The sequence below is a fragment of the Octopus sinensis genome, linkage group LG1 (genome assembly GCF_006345805.1).
Source record: "Octopus sinensis linkage group LG1, ASM634580v1, whole genome shotgun sequence".
NCBI classification, from domain to species: domain Eukaryota; kingdom Metazoa; phylum Mollusca; class Cephalopoda; order Octopoda; family Octopodidae; genus Octopus; species Octopus sinensis.
In genome coordinates, this window is record NC_042997.1 from 113,641,737 (window position 1) to 113,661,736 (window position 20,000).

General features: G+C 40.7%; 1 long non-coding RNA gene across 1 annotated transcript in view; it reads left to right on the forward strand.

Moving 5' to 3' along the window:
- LOC118763949 overlaps positions 1-20,000 on the forward strand; it is a 255,222-nt gene that overhangs the window by 190,591 nt on the left and 44,631 nt on the right. Inside the window, exon 3 of the long non-coding RNA XR_004999721.1 lies at positions 10,133-10,212. This is a non-coding gene — a long non-coding RNA (uncharacterized LOC118763949). The remainder of the gene's footprint in view (positions 1-10,132; positions 10,213-20,000) is intronic.

Here is a 20,000-nt window from a genome sequence, read left to right on the forward strand (position 1 = left end):
TGTGGAGGTGCGTGGCTTAGTGGTTAGGGTGTCAGCATCATGATCGTAAGATTGTGGTTTCGATTCCTGGACTGGACGACGTGTTGTGTTCTTGAGCAAAACACTTCATTTCATGTTGCTCTCATCCACTCAGCTGGCAAAAATGAGTAACGCTGCGATGGACTGGTGTCCCATCCAGTTGGGGAACACATACGCCATAGAAACCTGGAAACCGGGCCCATGAGCCTGGCTAGGCTTTTAAAGAGGTGCATTTATTTATTATTATATATGTATGAAATTTTGAATTTAGTTCGCAGACCCCCAGTACTACCTTTGTGGACCACCAGGGGTCTGTGGAACCCAGATTGGGAACCACTTGTATAGTAAGACAACGGGGTAACGCTGTTGGTAGGAGAGGTTAGCCAGGTAAAGGACAAAGGTGGGCACCGTTAATTGCAAAGTTAACTTTGTTAACTGTTAATCCATTAGCCAAAAAGTTAACTTCGATAACTGTTAATCAGTTGATTTTTTAAAATGTAACGGAAGTTATCGATAAACCATTAATGTTAATTTTTATTATAGAAAAAAAACAACAAAAATAGCAGTTTTTACTCTAAAACCACCTAAAAACATACAGTTCTATATTTAAGAGATGAGGAATTATGTGAATTATTTACATTTGATGGATATTTGTCCACATCTTGTCTGTTGTTAAAATGTTTCGGCTGATGTATCCTCCAGCCTTCATCACTTTAAAAAGTACCAAAACTGTAAAATTCGTTAACTTCAATTGAACTGAAGATAACTTAAATTGACTTGAGTTAACGGAACTTAAATGTAACTGAAGTAAATTAGTCCAATAATGATTTCCAAAGTTAACTTAGAAGTTAAATCATCACGAAAATGTTAACTTCATTAGTTAATGATTAATGGATTAATGGTTTGGTGCGCAGGTTTGGTAAAGGAGGGGTATGAAATACTGTGACTGAACAAATGAAATGAAGTTAAAAGCAATTCAGAACAAGACAAGAAAAGCTGGAAAGGGTTTTTTTTTGTTGTTTTTTAAAATCTCAAAAATCGCTTGAAGAGAAAATTGCTTAAAGAAAGAATTTGTTAAAGAAAAAATTTGTTTCTTGTTAAAGCTTAGAATACCATAAGAATTGTGCTTGAGATACCCCAGCACACCATACAAGTTGTGTCCTTCGTTTATGATCTGCTAAGATAAACATGGCCATGGGTAAATATTACCTTACTTGGAAACAGAAAGTAGGTGAGGTTGGTGACAGGAAGAGAATCTGACCTTAGAACACCTGCCTCCATAAATGCCATTCAACCCATGGAAAAGTGGACATTGAAACAGTGATGATGATAAGGAATGACCATAGTGTTTTTTATCTTTTACTTGTTTGGTCAATAGACTATGGCCATGCTGGAGCACTGCCTCGAAGGGTTTTGTTGAACAAATTTATTCCAGGTTTTTTTATTTTTATGTAAGCCTAGAACTTAATTATTATGTTACAGGGGCGTAAACAAACCAACACTGATTATCAAGCAGTGGTGCAGACAAAGACACACATACACATGCACACACACGATGGGCTTCTTTCAGTTTCCATCTACTAAATCCACTCACAAGGCTTTGGTTAGCCCAAGGCTATAGTAGAAGACAGGGTTGTGGATTGTGATTTTCTTCACTACTTCAGGGAGTGACGACCCTGCCTGACACGAGTCCTGGGCTCAGCTGGCTCCGGGTGATAGTACCCAGTGTGGGCCCCTTCAAAGAGATCCAGAGTGGAGCCCTGTAGGTGGTTTAGTATTCGACTCGGCACTCTTCCAGCAGCTCCTGCAACCAAGCTGGTGCCAAACATAATATGCTGCACTCTTTTGGACTACGTCAGCAAGGTTGAGAGAGGAATCCTGACGATTGGGCTACCCAGGATTTTTTTTGTATCTAGTCCAGGCCTGCGCAAAACTGATTTTATGCACAATTCCATTGTCTCCTGAAACGAAAGGATGCCAACAACAGCAACAACAATAGTAGAAGACACTTGCCTAAAGTGTCACACTATGGGATGGAACCAGGAACCATGTGGTTGGGAAGCAAGCTTCTTACCACACAGCCAACAAATATTAATATTATTACATTGCTAAGTAATAGAAACAGTCTCCTTGAAAGTTTCAAACTCATTTAGGGACCAGGCTCCCCCTGGCCTGACTGGCACCCAGCCGCTGCCAGTGCTGCTGGACTGACTCCTGTGCAGGTACAAGTAAAGAAACACCGTTTTGACCCTGTGCTTGAGGAGCTATATTGAGTCAAGTACATCAACATCAAAAATCAATGGAAATTGTAGTTGTGATCCCTGTGCCAGTCGCACGTAAAGAGCACCAATCCGATTGTGGACGTTGCCAGCCTTGCCTGGCATGTAAAAAGCACCCACTACACTCACTGAGTTGTTGGCGTTAGGAAGGGCATCCAGCTGTAGAAACACTGCCAGATCAGACTGGAGCCTCGCGCAGCCTCCTGGCTTCCCAGACCCCAGTCAAACCGTCCAACCCACGCTAGCATGGAAAACGGACGTTAAACGATGATGATGATGATGAATACACACAACACAAGATTATGAAGGAGTTTTTTTTCTCCCCCCTCCCCGGGTTTTCTTCTTTTTCTAATTGTCATTGTGTATAAGTTTGTGTCTCAAATATCTCCAACTGTAATAAAATATCAAAACCTTTCTTGTACATCAGCCACACCAGGTTTTATTATATTTTGTTTCTTTCTTATGACTACTTTATTCCCTCTTAACTAATGGTTGTTCAAGAATGCTTTTTTTTCTTCTTGCTCATCCTCATCCTTTTTTCTTCTTCTTTGTCTTCTTTTTCATTCTCTTTCCCCTTCTTTTTTCTTCTATAAGTTATAGCTATTTGCCTGTTAAATAGCTGCCTGTCTGTTTAAAGAGAGAGAGAAAAAATAGGGGAAAGAGAGAGAGAGAGAGAATGGGGGGGGAGAGATTTATGATTGCTGTATCTGTTATTGGTTATAAACATGTATTTTATGAGATACTGTTGTGTATGGAGGCCAGGTGGGGGGGGGGACCTTGAAGGAGTGGTTTGCTTTTATACTATTTTTTATTTCAGGCAATAAATGTTGGCTTCTAACTCAAGACACATTATAGGGAGAAGTATGGCTGGAAGTTAAGAAGCTGGCTTTGCAACCTTATCGTTTCAGGTTTAGTCCCATTGCTCAGCACCTTAGGCCAGTGTCTTTTACTGTGGGCCCAGATGATCCGATGCCTTGTAAGTGAAGATGGTAGTTGGCAGAGGTCTGCAAGTGTTGGGACTCATGGAGGCAATTGACTAAGGCCTTTGGCATTATGTTGAGCTTGAGAAGAAAACCCATCAAGCCAAGCAAAATCGCAGTTGTGGCAGATTTCGGTGTCACAGAAATAGCACATAAAAGCACCCACTACACTCACGGAGTTAGGAAGGGCATCCAGCTGTAGAAACCTCACCAGATCAGATTGGAGCCAGTCCTCAGTCAAACCATCCAACCCATGCCAGCATGGAAAGCAGACGTTAAACAACGATGATGATGGTGATGATATATATGTATGTAGATAGATGCAGGTATGGCTGTGTGGTAAGAAGCTTGCTTCCCAATCACATGGTTTAAGTTCAATCCCACTGTGTGGCACCTTGTGTCTTCTGCTATAGCCCTGGGCTGACCAAAGCCTTGTGAGTGGATTTAGTAGACAGAAACTGAAATAAACTCATATATATATATATATGTATATATATTCATGTGTGTGTGTCTTTGTCCATCCCCACCTTCCACCCCCATCATTTCACAACCAATGCTTGTGTGTTAATTTCCCCAAAACTTAGTGGCTCAGCAAAAGAGAATGATAGAATAAGCACTAAGGCTTACAAAGAATAAGTACTGGGGTTGATTTCTTTGACTACAAAAACCCTTCAAAGTGGTGCTCCAGCATGGCTGCAGTCAAATGATTGTTTGAAGTATTGTGATTATAATAGGTGCAGGAGTAGCTATGTAGTAAGTAGCTTGCTTACCAACCAAGTGGTTCTGGGTTGAGTCCCACTGCATGGCACCTTGGGCAAGCGGCTTCTACTACAGCCCAGGGCTGACCAAAGCCTTGTGAGTGGATTTGGTAGACAGAAACGGAAAGAAGCCTGTCATATATACAAATATATATGTAATATGTTTTTATGTCGGTGTTTGTTCCCCCCACCCCCACCATTACTTGACAACCAATGTTGGTGTGTTTAAATCCCCATAACTTAACAGTTCGGCAAAAGAGACTACTAGAATCAGTACTAGGCTTACAAAAAATAATTCTTGGGTCAATTTGTTCGACTAAAGGTGATGCTCCAGCATGGCTGCAGTCAAGTAACTGAATCAAGTAAAAGAATAAGAAAAAAGTATTTAAGATTTAATTCTTTATATTTAAATATCTTGGAAAATGAAATTAGTGTTAAATTATCCAAGGCTTCAAGTTCTTTTGGAAAACTTTCTCTTCATTTGTGGGATGAGCACAGTGTCAGTTTGAAAACTAAAATAAGTTCATACAAATTTTGAATTTTGCGCACACTTTTGTAAGAAGCAATGGACTCCCTCCTACAGACGTATAAAGAAACTTGAAACCTTTCATATGTTGTCTGTGCAATATCAATAAAACAAAATGGCAAGATAAGATATCAGATGTCAAAATGTTTTAAAATGTGATATCTTCAGTTTTAAAACCACTCTTTTGAGAGTTCAGTGCAGATGGTCTGGAGATGTTTGAATGCAAGATGATTGCATTTAAAAAATTCTTTTATATGGCCAAGTAGAGGGATTCCATGGTAAAGGAAGACCCTCTGCTTAGGTTTAAGGATAAATCGAAGCAATCACTAAAGCCCCTGCAGCTTAATTTAACATCTTGGGGAAAGTTATTGCCTCGCTCGATCTGAGTGGCATAAAACGTGTCATGATACATCTAAACAATTCTGAGCTGAAGAAACAGAACATTAAAAGAATTCTATCCTGCAATCTACAGACACATCTGTCCAATCCCAGGCAAAATCACTTTAATAGCAAAATCCAAACCTGGACTCCAATTACATTCAAGCATCCATCGCAAATAGATGCAGCTCCTTTTGTGTTCAACCCTTTTGTCTTTTCTTTAAATCCTTTCCTTCTAACACTCAGGTGTCCAAATCAACAGGAGTAACCATCATATTTCAGGTAACATACCCATTCTCAAACGAAAACAGTGAAATATCCATTAAAGTAACATCAGTCCTTGGTGGTGGTGGTGGTGGTAGTAGTAGTAGTAGTAGTAGTAGTAGTAGTAGTTTAATTGAATTTGAATTCAATATGAATTGAACTTAAATTTCTTTTTTTGTGTATTACAACAACCTAAGATAATATAAAATGGAGAACATTTTTTTTTCTTTTAGTCTGTTTCCTCTACTTTATCTTCGTTACATCCTAGCAGTCAGTAAGTTTCACAGTATATAGATTATTATTATTATTATTATTATTATTATTATTGTTATTAGTAGTGTTATTATTATTGTTGTTGTTGTTATTGTTGTTGTTATTATTATTGTTATTGTTGTTATTATTGTTGTTATTATTGTTATTGTTGTTGTTATTGTTGTTGTTATTATTATTGTTATTATTATTATTGTTGTTATTATTATTATTATTGTTATTATTATTATTATTATTGTTATTATTATTGTTATTGTTATTATTACTGTTATTATTATTACTGTTATTATCATTACTGTTATTATCATTACTATTATTATTATTACTATTACTATTATTATTATTATTATCCTCTTATCTTCTGTCTGAACTGAAACTCATAAACTTCTGGACTAAAATAATGAACTTATTTCACAACTACCAACTTCATCACTCAGGAATCCTGGCCACTGCTGACGTAGACCCCCCACTAAACACACACACACTCACACACACCTCCACTGCTGCTGAATATTGGAACATTACTAGAATGGAATCCAGGGTTCACCTACATAGAACAACATTCCTCTTCTTGTCTGTAACTTAATGAAATCATGGCTGTAACAATGACAACGAAGGTGATATTGGGATAAAAGTTTGGTTTATATAACATCCTACATTCATCCACCCTGTTTCTTGGGGAACGAATGGAGGTAAAGCATGCCATCCATGACCTTCATGCTTATAGGGATGTGTAGGATTCCCTTATAAAATGTGATCTTTCCTTTATTTATGAGGTGCAGGTGTGGCTGTGTGGTTTAAAAGTTAGCTTCCCAACCACATGGCTCTTGGTTCAGTCCTTCTGCATGCCACCTTGGAGAAAGTGACTTCTACCAAGCCCTGGGCCAATCGTAACAATCAAAGCATTGTGAGTAGATTTGGTAGATGGAAACTGAAAGAAGCCCATTGTTTCTGTGTGTGTGCGCACATATTGTGTGTGTCAATCCTTGCTTTGACATCTTGTGATAATTGGAAACAAGCTTCACTGTTATAAAAGTGGTGTCTTTCATTTCTGAACATCCATGAAACATGTCTAACCATGTGGAACTATTACTTTTCTTGAAAACAGATTAGGGTTAATGACAGGAAGGACATCCAGCCATAGAAATACTGCCTCTACAAATTCTGTCTGACATATGCAAGCAGGAAAAAGTGGACATTAAAATAATAAGAATACATTTTGAGGGAACTTTAACTGCTATTTCTAGTAGTTTGAATGGCTACTTCCAGACACCATGGTTGGAGGCTTATTATGGATAATAGTGAAGACTTATTTATTAGTGTGGTATATCAAATGTTTAATTATAAACATTCAGATCAAGTCTCAGGTCAACTTATATCTTGATCGGCTGAGGCCCACAGCCTGACTGAGATGCTCTGAAACCTGTCTCGTTGATGGGTGAGGGCAAAAGAGAACCAGCCACTGGATGCATTGTATCTATTTTTCTTCTCTCGCAATGTGTGTAGTTCCAAATGAGGTCAAACGAGGAAATGTAGTACTTATAAATGTCTTGGGCTCTCAGCCCCTCTTTATGGGGTCAATAGGTGTAGGTGTAGTGTCGTAAGGTGGTGAGCTGGCAGAAGCATTAGCACACCAGGTGAAATGCTAAGCAGTATTTCGTCTGCTATGTTCTGAGTTCAAATTCTGCCGAGGTCGACTTTGCCTTTCATCTTTTGGGGTTGCTTAAATAAGTACCAGTTACGTACTGGGGTTGATGTAACCGACTCAATCTCTTAGTCTGTCTTTGTTTAGCCCCCTATGAGCAATAAAGAAATAAGGAAATAGGTAATACAGTTCTATATTTAAGAGATGAGGAATTATGTACATTATTTACATTTGACAGATATTTATCCTCATTTTGTTTGTTGTTAACAACAAACAAGATGAGGACAAATATCGTCAAATGTAAATAACATAAATAACGAAGAAAATAGGTGTAGTGACATGACATACAAGGTGTCTTGTGCACATTTGGTTCTTCCAAATGAGAGAAGGTTAGATAAGACACATAGAAAGGGTGAGGGGAAAGAAGAATTGGCCCCCAGTACTATACTGGTACTTTATTTGTTGAGCCCTGAATGGTAAAGTTAACCTCAGTAGGATTTCAACTCAGGGCATAGAAAGCTGAAATGATTGCCACAAAACAATCTGTCTGATAAACTAAACACTGCCGGTCACCTACCTGTGTGTGTGTGTGTGTGTGTGTGTATGTATGTATGTATGTATGTGTGTGTGTGTATATGAATGTGTGTGTGTATATATATATACATACGTATGTATGCATGTGTGTGAATATATATATATATATAATAAATTAATAAATAAAACATATGCATATATACATACATATATGTACGTACCTACCTCTACATGTATATATACATGCATATATGGGTACAGGACACCAAAAAAACGTCGAACACAATGAGAAACGAAAACATAAACACAAAACCAAGGAACTGGACATCTTTCTTAAACAACGAAAAGATAGAGTACAGGACACAAGGAAAATTCTCCTTCTTCAGTCGCCATGGTTTCATCTACTCTGCGTTCGAAGGTGAAGGCGATACGCATCTTCGATAGAAACTTTCCTTCCCGCGAAAAGCAAATTAAATAAAATTTGAGATCTTTTTGCGGAGGGGTAAAAATAGTAACAAAAACAGGACAGTAATGACAGTACAAAATAAAAACAGTAAAAGACAGGACAAGGAGAATAACAAGACAAGAAGGGCTGTTAAGCCGAACGAGATAAAGTGTTACGAACGCTATTTTTTAGATATATGTGTGCGTGTATGTGTATGTGTGTATATATATATGTGTGTATATCAATTATGCATGCACACACAAATATGTTTGAAGCATTATAAAAGTTAACTGTCTGACTTAACAGAACATATAAGTGTGGAAGTGTAGTAAGAAGCTTGCTCCCCAACCATATGGTTCCAGGTTCAGCCCCACTGCATGGCACCTTGGTCAAGTGTCTTTTACTATAGGCTCTGGCTGACCAAAGCTTTGTGAGTGGATTTGTTAGAGGGAAACTGAATGAAGCCTGTCATATATGTGTTTGTGTTTCTGCCCCCTCACCACCACTTTATAACCAGTGTTGGTGTATTTACATCCCTGTAACTTAGCAGTTTGACAAAAGAGACCAATAGAATAGGTAGCAGTCATAAAAAGATACATACTGAGGTTGACTCATCATCATGATCATTTAATGATGATGATGAATCAACCTCATTATTTATTTATTTATTTTTTATAACTGGTACCTATTCTATTGGTCTCTTTTGCCAAACGTAAATACAGACTGAAAGTTCTTCAAAGCCGTGCTCCAGCTTGGCCACAGTCAGATGGCTGTAAAAGATGAAAGATATAAACAAATTTAAACATGAAACAATCCAAAACATTTCATTCTACCTTTCATGGTATTTAAAGACACTGACTTTTTGAAGATGTGGTTTTTCATCATTATCATCGTTTAATGTCTGCTTTCCATGCTGGCACAGGTTGGATGGTTTGACTGGGGACTGGCAAGCCAGATGGCTGCACCAGGCTCCAATCTGATCTGGCAGAGTTTCTACGGCTGGATGCCCTTCCTAATGCCAACTGCTCCAAGAGTGTAGTGGGTATCTTTTACATGCCACTGGCATGAGGGCCAGTCAGATGGTACTGGCAATGGCCACATCAAATGGTACTTTTTATGTGTCACCTGCACAGGAGCCAGTCAAGTGGCACTGGCAACGACCTTGCTCAAATGTTGTTTTTTAAGTAACAAAATTTGTGGCACATAAAAGCACCCATTACACTCTCGGAGTGGTTGCTGTTAGGAAGGGCATCCAGCCATAGAAACCATGCCAAATCAGACTGGAGTCTAATGCAGCCTTCCAGTTTGCCAGCTCTGGTCAAACTGTCTGTCCAACCCATGCCAGCATGGACAACAGTCATTAAATGATGATGATGATGAAATTTTAATAACTATAGTGTTCCAGTATATGATATATTTCCTATTTTGCATAAAAGAAATAAATGAGAATGTGTGTGTGTGTGTGTGTATAAGAGAGAGAGAGCTCTTACCACTCTATTACAACTCTTTCACCATTTCTTTCTTGAATCTTCCCTGTTTTACCTCAATTTGGCCTCAGGCCCTGGATTCTTTCCATCATTCATTATTCTGGGATAATTTTTGGAAAACATTCATTTAGAAATGCTGATACTGTTTCACGACAGACAAACAAATATCCATGCTAAATAGCCATGCTGTTTCCTACAGCAGCAATCAATGAACAAGGAAGGGTCTCTCCACCCCCACCCCCACACATACACACACTTCACCAGTCTTGGAAATATTACAAAGGTCATGGACACTGACCTTTTCTCCTTTCAAAAATCCATTAAAAACGTTATTGTCGGTAGTTTGTTATTGATATCTATGAACACACACTTTATGTACCCATTTATTGAGTCTGGTTTGGGACTGGAAAATATATCAATGTGTTTATACATCCAGAAAGGATTATTGTGGATAATCTGACGTATAAGAATTTGATTTATCCATATTGATTTTGTTATTGAAATACTTTATTGACAAATGTTTTCTGCATTTTTCTCTCTCTCTGTAGAATTGGTAATATTTACCTATGACTTGTGGATTTGCTGTAATCTTTCTTCACGCATGGATTATTGTCTTTGAAACTAGGAGGTAAGTTTTGGCCTTAATTCTCACACACCAGACAATATCAGTCTCACACAAAATCAATCAACATCACATTTGTATCATCACATCATCATCATCATCATAATCATTGTCAGTTTAACAACCACATGGTCGTATGCAATTTGTTCTGTCAGATTTTCTACAACCAGATACCCTTCCTGTTGCCAACCTTCACCTATTTTGAAGGAAGCTAATATTTCCTTGTGATCAGAACACACAACACACACACACATACACATGCGCACTATATATTTCGTTTTTATATACAACAGTATATATATATATATATATATATATATATACATACATAATTTTTTTACTTATTATATATTGATTATTCATTTTTATACTTTTTGAGACCTAGTTATGTTTTATAAAATATATTTTATTTGTTATTTATGTTTTGGTTTATATCTATCATTGTTTGAGTTGCATAATAGTGATTTTATCTCTAATTTATATTTTACATATATATATATATACATTTCTCCTGCAGCTGCCTTACCAGGAATATAGCATCAGTAGTACTTTTCCCTGGCACAAACCCAAACTGCATCTCATCTAAACTAACTCTCTCTCTAATTAGTTGGGCTATGACCCTCTCCGTAACCTTCATCACCTGGTCCAACAGCTTGATACCTCTGTAGTTATTTGTATCTAGGGCATCACCTTTACCTTTGTAGCAGTTGACTATTATACTGCTACACCAGTCATTGGGTATGACCCCTTTGTGTATCACCTGATTAACTATATGGGTGACTAGGCTATAGCCGACACTACCAGACATTTTGAGCATCTCTGCAGTGATTCCTGATGGGCCTGGGGCTTTCCCTGTCTTCATGCTTCTAATTGCCTTAGCTACCACAGAACTATCAACTCGGATAGCTGGTCCCTCTGTTGGGTCAACATTCGGCAGACTCTCTTTATCCCATTCATTTTCTTCATTCAGCAACCTTTCATAGTGGCATCTCCAAACCTCTCTCTTTGCATCCTCATTTAGCGCAAGTGAACCATCTTCCATGCGAACACACTTCTCTCCTACCACATCACGATTCTCTCTCACACACTGTCTTGCAACACGAAACACCTCCAGTCTTTGGTCCTCACGGCGCAGAACATTGCAAATTTTTTCTTATCTGCTTCCCCTCTGGCTAAATAAACCTGTCTCCTAGCTTCTCTTTTGGCAGTCTGATACAATTCCCTGCTACCCCCATTTTTCCAGACCTTCCAAGGCCTGTCTCTTTTCTCTAATAGCCCTGTCTAGAAAAGAGACAGGCTTGGAAGGTCTGGAAAAATGGGGGTAGCAGGGATTGTATCAGACTGCCAAAAGAGAAGCTAGGAGACAGGTTTATTTAGCCAGAGGGAAGCAGATAAAAAAAATTTGCCAATGTTCTGCGCCGTGAGGACCAAAGACTGGAGGTGTTTCGTGTTGCAAGACAGTGTGTGAGAGAGAATCGTGATGTGGTAGGAGAGAAGTGTGTTCGCATGGAAGATGGTTCACTTGCGCTAAATGAGGATGCAAAGAGAGAGGTTTGGAGATGCCACTATGAAAGGTTGCTGAATGAAGAAAATGAATGGGATAAAGAGAGTCTGCCGAATGTTGACCCAACAGAGGACCAGCTATCCGAGTTGATAGTTCTGTGGTAGCTAAGGCAATTAGAAGCATGAAGACAGGAAAGCCCCAGGCCCATCAGGAATCACTGCAGAGATGCTCAAAATGTCTGGTAGTGTCGGCTATAGCCTAGTCACCCATATAGTTAATCAGGTGATACACAAAGGGGTCATACCCAATGACTGGTGTAGCAGTATAATAGTCAACTGCTACAAAGTAAAGGTGATGCCCTAGATACAAATAACTACAGAGGTATCAAGCTGTTGGACCAGGTGATGAAGGTTACGGAGAGGGTCATAGCCCACTAATTAGAGAGAGAGTTAGTTTAGATGAGATGCAGTTTGGGTTTGTGCCAGGGAAAGTACTACTGATGCTATATTCCTGGTAAGGCAGCTGCAGGAGAAATACCTAGCCAAAGATAAGCCCCTGTACCTGGCTTTTGTTGACATGGAGAAAGCCTCCGACAGGGTCCCCCGATCCCTTATCTGGTGGGCAATGAGAAAACTAGGGATAGATGAATGGTTAGTGAGAGCTGTGCGGGCCATGTATAGGGACACCGCTAGTAGGGTGAGGGTTGGAAATGAGTACAGTGAAGAATTCCAGGTAGAGGTAGGGGTCCACCAAGGCTCAGTACTCAGCCCCCTCCTATTTATCTTAGTCCTCCAGGCAATAACGGAGGAATTCAAGACAGGATGCCCTTGGGAGCTCCTCTATGCTGATGACCTTGCTCTAATTGCTGAGTCGCTATCAGAACTGGAGGAGAAGTTTCAGGTGTGGAAACAAGGATTAGAATCGAAGGGCCTCAGAGTCAATCTAGCTAAAACCAAAGTCGTAATCAGTAGGAAGGTAGACATCACAAACACCTTCAGGTAGATGGCCCTGCTCGATCTGTAGAAAAGGTGTAGGTAGAAACTCTATAAGATGCACCAAGTGTAAGCTATGGACACATAAGAGATGCAGCAATGTCAAAGGAAGGCTAACTAGGAAGATGGTTTTTGTATGTGGCAGATGCTCAGGAACAATAAACACTGAAAATGCTCTGAGACCAACTTCCGTCACTTTCCAGGGAGAAAAACTAGAAATAGTTGATAGTTTCCGTTACCTAGGTGACCAAGTCAGCAGCGGGGGCGGGTGTGCTGAAAGTGTAACTGCTAGAGTAAGAATAGCTTGGGCAAAGTTCAGAGAGCTCTTACCTCTGCTGGTGACAAAAGGCCTCTCGCACAGAGTGAAAGGCAGACTGTATGATGCGTGTGTACGAACAGCCATGCTACATGGCAGTGAAACATGGGCCGTGACTGCTGAGGATATGCGTAAGCTCGCTAGAAATGAAGCCAGTATGCTCCGATGGATGTGTAATGCCGGTACTCACACTCGGCAGAGTGTAAGTACCTTGAGAGAAAAGCTGGACCTAAGAAGCATCAGTTGTGGTGTGCAAGAGAGACGTTTGCGCTGGTATGGTCATGTGGCGAGAATGGATGAAGATAGTTGTGTGAAAAAGTGCCACACCCTAGCGGTTGAGGGAACCTGTGGAAGAGGCAGACCCAGAAAACCTGGGACGAGGTGGTGAGCACGACCTTCGAACTTTAGGTCTCACTGAGGAAATGACTAGAGACCGAGACCTCTGGAAGTGTGCTGTGCGCGAGAAGACCCGGCAGGACAAGTGAGTCCACAACCCGTGGCCTTCTACATGGGATGGAGCCAGCCTACGTATGCATACCTTCCCTTCTTGGGACAAAACTCTACTTGTGAAGCCGTGTTGAGGCAAGTGAGGATCAGAATCGAATCGATCAATGGAAATTGCGGATGTGCTACCAGTGCCGGTGCATGTCGAAACTCTGCTTGTGAAGACCCATTGAGGCAAGTGAGGATCAGAATCGAAATCAATCAATGGAAATCGATCAATGGAAATTGCAGATGTGTTACCAGTGCCGGTGGCATGTAAGAGAACTTTCCGTTTCGCGACCGTTGCCAGCACCGCCCCGTTTCGTGTCCGTTGCCAGCCTCGCCTGGCCCTCGTGCCGGTGGCACATAAAAAGCACCATCCGTTCATGGCCTTTTGCCAGCTCTGTCTGGCACCAGTGCGGGTGGCACGTAAAAAGCACCCACTACACTCACGGAGTGGTTGGCGTTAGGAAGGGCATCCAGCCGTAGAAACACTGCCAGATTTGACTGGGCCTGATGAAGCCTTCTGGCTTCACAGACCCCAGTAGAACCGTCCAACCCATGCTAGCATGGAAAACGGACGCTAAATGATGATGATGATGATGATGATATGACATGTAAAAAGTGCCACTTGAGCGTGGTTGTTGCCAGTGTCGCCAGACTGGCTCCTGTACCAGTGGCACATAAAAAGCACCATTCAAGCATGGTTGATGCTAGTACTACTTGACTGGCACATAAAAAGCACCCATTACACTCTCAAGAGTGGTTGGCGTTAGGAAAGGCATCCTTGCCAGATCAGATTGAAGTCTGGTGCAGCCTTCTGGCTTGCCAGCCCACTGTCAAACCGTCAAACCCATGCCAGCATGGAAAACGGATGTTAAACAATAACGATGATGATGATGATATAGGTGTGGCTGTGTGGTGTGAAATTTACTTCCCAATCATATGTTTTTAGGTTCAGTCCCACCATGTGGCACCTTGAGCAAGTGTCTTCTACTATAGCCCCAGGTTGACTAAACTGACCGTTGCTTTATTTCAGCCACCCTGAAAGACAAAGTTGACCTCAGCAGATTTTAGGCTCACACTGTAAATAATTAGAACAAATGGTGCAAGGCATTATCTATGACACTGTAACAATTCTGCCAGCTTGCCACCTTGGTGGTGGTGGTGGTGGTGGTAGTAGTAGTAGTAGATGGTGAAGCTTGATTTTTCGAACTTTGAGCCTCAGAGAGGCAATGACTGGTGACCAAGACCTTAAGCAATGTGCTGTACTTGAGAAGACCCATCAAGACAAGTGAAATCGTAGTTGTGGTTGATGCAGGTGTCACATAACAGGTAGCATGTAAAAAGCACCTTGTGAGCATTGGGCTTCACGGAGGCAAAGTGGCTGATGTTGGTGGCATGTGAAATGCTCCTTTCAAGTGTTGAGTCTCATGGAGGCAATGACAAATGACCAAGACCTTTAGCATTATGTCATGCTTGAGAAGAAGACCCTTCAAACCAAGTAAAATCACAGTTGTGGCAGATACCAATGTCATGCAAATGGCAACCATGCCAGTGGCACATAAAAGCACCCATCACACTCTTGAAATAGTTGGCATTAGGATGCCAAATCAGACTGGAGTTTGGAGCAGCCTTCCAGCATGTCAGCCCTGGTCAAACCATCTAACCCATGCCAACACAGACAACAGATGTTAAATAATGATGATGATGATGAATAATGCAACTTTCTCTGCTGCACTCAAAACCAGCTTGAGATCAAACAGTTTAAATATTTTTTTATTTCTTTATTGCCCACCAAGTGCTAAACAGAGGGGACAAACAAAAACAGGTAAAGGGATTAAGTCGATTACATCAGCCCAGTGCGTAACTGGTACTTAATTTATCAACCCCCGAAAGGATGAAAGTCAAAGTTGACCTCGGTGGAATTTGAACTCAGAATGTCATGGCAGACGAAATACCGCTTAGCATTTCGCCCGGCGTGCTAACGTTTCTGCCAGCTTGCCACCTTTAAACAGTTTGAATATTGATTACAAGCTGAAATCAATCAGATTGAAAAAGGTAACCACTATTAGATGTGAAGAAACAAATACATAATAACAATAATACTAATAATCCTTCCTGTTGTCAGCACAAGGCCTGAAATTTTGGGGGGAGGGGGCTAGTCACTGCCATTGCCCCAGCACTGAAGTAAAGCAAAGTTGATCTTGGTAGAATCTGAACTCAGAACGTACAGAGCCAGAAGAAATGCCCCTAAACATTTGGTTCAACAGGATTTGGTCTCAAGGCTCCAGTTTCATCCTTGACATGGTTTCTGTGGCTGGATGTCCTTCTAATGCCAACCACTTTACAGTGTGTACTGGATGCTACCAGTATTGATGAGGTTGCCAGGGGACTTACAAGACAGGGGAACTGAGAGAGAAAAAGGAAAAAGGTATTTGAGAGGGGGAGATGACTTTATACTGGATGTTGGAAGGTGAAAGTAAGATAAAGGAACAGGCGTTGGTGTCTTGCTATTGAGGAGATACATGACTACCCTACATTATGTATAGAGGTGGGTGGGAGTAGTTAGGAAGGAGACAAGGTAGGGATGGAATGCGAGAGCAAACTCTCAATGTAAGCATGAAGGAGGATCTGGACAGTGGGTCATAGAGAGTGGATGCTTTGATAGTGTGTAAAGATGGGGTGAGTAACAGGCAGTCAAAGATGGGGTTGAAGGTGAATGTGGAGAGCAATGAACTAGAGTGGAGGTGCAGTTGAGGGAAAAACCAATATAAAGGGGTGTAGAGTGATATATATATATATATATCATCATCATCATCATCATCGTTTAACGTCCGTTTTCCGCGCTAGCACGGGTTGGACGGTTTCGACCGGGGTCTGGGGAGCTCGGGACTGCCCCAGGCTCCAGTCTAGTCTGGCAGTGTTTCTACAGCTGGATGCCCTTCCTAACGCCAACCACTCCGCGAGTGTAGTGGGTGCTTTTTACGTGCCACCTGCACAGGTGCCAGAGGGGTCTGGCATCGGCCACGTTCGGATGGTGCTTTTTATGTGTGTGGGGGGGTGCAGAAATATAGGGGAGCACCAGTGGGGAGGGGTGGTTCAGAGAAATGATGACAGGTTCTAGGCAAGTAGAATGTAGGATATCGAGAGAGGGGTAATGCATGGTGAAATAGCGTATTGAAGAGGGGGTTTCGAAGAGTAGACACCTATAATGGTGGTGGGAGAAGCGACATCCGGTATAGATGGAGCAAAATATAGTGATATCCGGTATTGGTGGTGGGGGTGGGAGGGCGGGCGCACCGCGCATTGGGAGATGAGGTTTTAGGCGGCAGAAAGAAGACAGGGTTGAGATGAAATGCTTTGCGGTGGTGTGAATAAGTTTTTGTGAGTGAAAGTTTTTATGCTTCAGCTAGCATTTGAGACGAAAGACAACGATAACGCTATTAGATGGGGATACAATAATAATAAGGCTTGCAAAAACAATGAAAAGAGGAAACAGGTCGGGAACTTAGCTGATGTTTTTTCATCCTGCGAAGCGAGTAAAGGTGAGATATATACCGAGAGAGAGAGAGAAGAGACAGTGAAAACAGAGGGAGAACCGACACCACATAGCGAGAGAGAGAATTGGGAGATGAGGTTTTAGGCGGCAGAAAGAAGACAGCGTTGAGATGAAATGCTTGCGGTGGTGTGAATAAGTTTTTGTGAGTGAAAGTTTTTATGCTTCAGCTAGCATTTGAGACGAAAGACAACGATAACGCTATTAGATGGGGATACAATAATAATAAGGCTTGCAAAAACAATGAAAAGAGGAAACAGGTCGGGAACTTAGCTGATGTTTTTTCATCCTGCGGAAGCGAGTGAAGGTGAGATATATACCGAGAGAGAGAGAGAGAGAGAGAGACAGTGAAAACAGAGGGAGAACCGACACCACATAGCGAGAGAGAGAATTGGGAGATGAGGTTTTAGGCGGCAGAAAGAAGACAGGGTTGAGATGAAATGCTTTGCGGTGGTGTGAATAAGTTTTTGTGAGTGAAAGTTTTTATGCTTCAGCTAGCATTTGAGACGAAAGACAACGATAACGCTATTAGATGGGGATACAATAATAATAAGGCTTGCAAAAACAATGAAAAGAGGAAACAGGTCGGGAACTTAGCTGATGTTTTTTCATCCTGCGGAAGCGAGTGAAGGTGAGATATATACCGAGAGAGAGAGAGAGAGACAGTGAAAACAGAGGGAGAACCGACACCACATAGCGAGAGAGAGAATTGGGAGATGAGGTTTTAGGCGGCAGAAAGAAGACAGGGTTGAGATGAAATGCTTTGCGGTGGTGTGAATAAGTTTTTGTGAGTGAAAGTTTTTATGCTTCAGCTAGCATTTGAGACGAAAGATACGGCATCACAATTCTCTCTCACACACTGTCTTGCAACACGAAATACCTCAAGTCTTTGGTCCTCACGGCTCAGAACATTGGCAATTCTTTTCTTATCTGCTTCCCCTCTGACTAAAAAAACCTATCTCCTAGCTTCCCTTCTGGCAGTCTGATACAATTTCCTGCTACCACCGTTCTTCCAGTCCTTCCAAGCCTATTTCTTTTCTCTAATAGCTCTGTCAACAGCATTGTTCCACCACCACATTATTTTGGGTCGAGAGGGGACTTTGCACCATCCACAGACCTGGTCAGTGGCTCTCAGCAGGTTGTACCGTAGAAACCTCCAGTTGTCTTCCACATCATGTGAAGTTATATCTCCTTCTATTTCATCGAAAGCTTCAAGTAATACATCCCTAAATCTCTGTCCATTCGCAGGGTCCTTAAGCTTTCAAACCCTTCTCCTCCATGCTGGTCGTCTTATATATATAATATGTGTGTGCATTTGCATGTGAATTTGTCTGCCAACACCACTTGGCAACCGATGTTGGTGTGTTTACTTTTTTGTAACTTGGTTCAACAAAAAGGAACCAGAATAGAATAGGTACCACACTTTAAAAAAAAAGTACTGGGGTAGATTCATTCTACTGAAAATCTTTCAAAGTGGTGACCCAGCATGGCTGCAATCTAATGACTGAAACAAGTAAAAGATAAAAGACACACACACACACACAACAAGCTTCTTTCAGTTTCCAGTTTCCATCCTACCAAATCCATTCACAAGGATTCGGCCAGCCAGGGGCTATAGTAGGAGACATTTCCCTAAAATGCCTTGTAATGGGACTGAACCCAAGACCACGTGGCTCAGAAGCAAACTTCTTAACCACGCAGCCATGCTTGTGCTTATGTCCACATCTGCATCTTTTAAACACACAAAATATTTACATCATTACAAAACTACACAGAACAGAAAACGAAAAACAAAACCAAGATCTTCCTCTCTTAGTCATTTCACCAGGATCCAAACAAGAGATGCTTCACTGTGGTTTTGTTTTGACTAAAAAAATGTAGGTGGGGGCTATTACTAGTCTTTTACTTCGTTCCTGCTCTTTTTTAAAAGCATGAATGAACAAAATATTGGCTCATTTATCCCAATTATTCCTCACTAATGCCAAGAAAGAAGAGAAAGAAAATATTTTAAAGAGATATCAAAATTGAGGCTGAAGGGTGTTTTCTTTTTTTATTTGTGTGATGGGGGTGGTGTAGTTTTGTAGGTTTTTTCTTGTTAACTTTTATTTCTTTTTCCTTTTTTATTTCTCCTGTGATTTTCAAAATGGCCACTGCTGTAAATAGAAGCAGAATTGTGGACTGTTTTTTAACTTCCTCCTAAACAGCGAGCCAGGTCAAGGCCAAACAACCATATGTGCGTGTGTTTAAAGAGGTGTATATGTGTGTACATGCGTATGTACATGTATATATATGTGTGTGTGTATGCATATATATATATATGTATGTATATTGATTACAAGTATAGCAATCAGATTGAAAAGGTAATCATGTTCATGAGCTGTGGGGGAAATAAATAGAAAATATAATAGTCATAATAATAACAGAAATACAATTAAGCTAAAAGTACAGTGGAGGGTGAATATGAGAGTTGAATGATGGAATTTCAATATTATATATTCTAATGATTTTGAAATTGGATGGCTCTCTCTCTCTCTCTCTCTCTCTCTCTCTCTCTCTTCTCTCTCTCTCTCTCTCTCTCTCTCTCTCTCTCTCTCTTTCTTTCTTTCCTCTTTCTTTCTTTCTTTCTTTCAGGAAGATGGAAGCTGAGGGTTTGCAGAACACTCACTTAACCATTCTATAATTTGTTGTTTGTTTTATTTTAATGGCTCCAAAAACATCAGTTTATTTTCTGAAATAGATAGTGCCATTGAAAATACAGAGAGAGAAAGGTTATCAACTGTTTTATTTTCTTTGTTTTGCCATAATAATGCAGTCTTCCTTGATGCTAATTTGACAGTAACTCAACTTAAAGGTCTGTGAAAAATAATGTCAAAACTGCTTTCAGTACAGTGCAGATAGAGTTTTACTATTTACAAGCACTTTGGGGGAAGAAATGGTGAA